Below are 1,193 nucleotides of genomic sequence, written 5' to 3'. Positions count from 1 at the left end.
GGTCGCCCATCCATAAAAACGGCAAAGTGTCAAAAATGCCCCTGGTCGCCCAGCAAACAAACGCCCCTGGTCGCCCATCCATAAAAACGGCAAAGTGTCAAAAATGCCCCTGGTCGCCCAGCAAACAAACGCCCCTGGTCGCCCATCCATAAAAACGGCAAAGTGTCAAAAATGCCCCTGGTCGCCCAGCAAACAAACGCCCCTGGTCGCCCATCCATAAAAACGGCAAAGTGTCAAAAATGCCCCTGGTCGCCCAGCAAACAAACGCCCCTGGTCGCCCATCCATAAAAACGGCAAAGTGTCAAAAATGCCCCTGGTCGCCCAGCAAACAAACGCCCCTGGTCGCCCATCCATAAAAACGGCAAAGTGTCAAAAATGCCCCTGGTCGCCCAGCAAACAAACGCCCCTGGTCGCCCATCCATAAAAACGGCAAAGTGTCAAAAATGCCCCTGGTCGCCCAGCAAACAAACGCCCCTGGTCGCCCATCCATAAAAACGGCAAAGTGTCAAAAATGCCCCTGGTCGCCCAGCAAACAAACGCCCCTGGTCGCCCAGCCGAAAAAATGACTAAGTGCAAACAGCGCCCCTGGTCGCCCAAACACTCAACGCCCCTGGTCGCCCAGCCGAAAAAATGACTAAGTGCCAACGGCGCCCCTGGTCGCCCAAACACTCAACGCCCCTGGTCGCCCAGCCTTAAAAATGACTAAGTGCAAACGGCGCCCCTGGTCGCCCAGCCGAAAAAATGACAAAGTGCCAACAGCGCCCCTGGTCGCCCAACCGAAAAAATGACTAAGTGCCCGCATCTTTTGCGTTGACCCCCCACCTCTACCCTCAAACCAAAAAGATGCGGAGGTTTGACCCAGATCTCCAAAACACTATCGGCACATATATAGGGAACAGCATTTTAAGAGCTTTTGGAGCCGAAAATATGACAAAGTCCCACTTTTTCGAAAATATGACAAAGTCCCACTTTTCGAAAATATGACAAAGTCCCACTTTTTCGAAAATATGGCAAAGTCCCACTTTTCTGAAAATATGACAGAGTGCCACTTTTGTCACAAATGAGTGCCTGGCTCCCCGGCAATGTGAAACACGAACACGGACTGGAGAAGCGGGCGGCTTTGCCGCTCGCCGCGGCCTCGCTCCGGAAGGGGGGGGGGCCGCTTATGAAACACGAACACGGACTGGAGAAGC

The sequence above is a fragment of the Hippichthys cyanospilos genome, unplaced genomic scaffold (genome assembly GCF_059441005.1).
Source record: "Hippichthys cyanospilos isolate Australia breed blue-spotted pipefish unplaced genomic scaffold, RoL_Hcya_1.0 HiC_scaffold_181, whole genome shotgun sequence".
Lineage (NCBI taxonomy): Eukaryota > Metazoa > Chordata > Actinopteri > Syngnathiformes > Syngnathidae > Hippichthys > Hippichthys cyanospilos.
Note: the sequence above shows the minus strand (reverse complement) of the source record.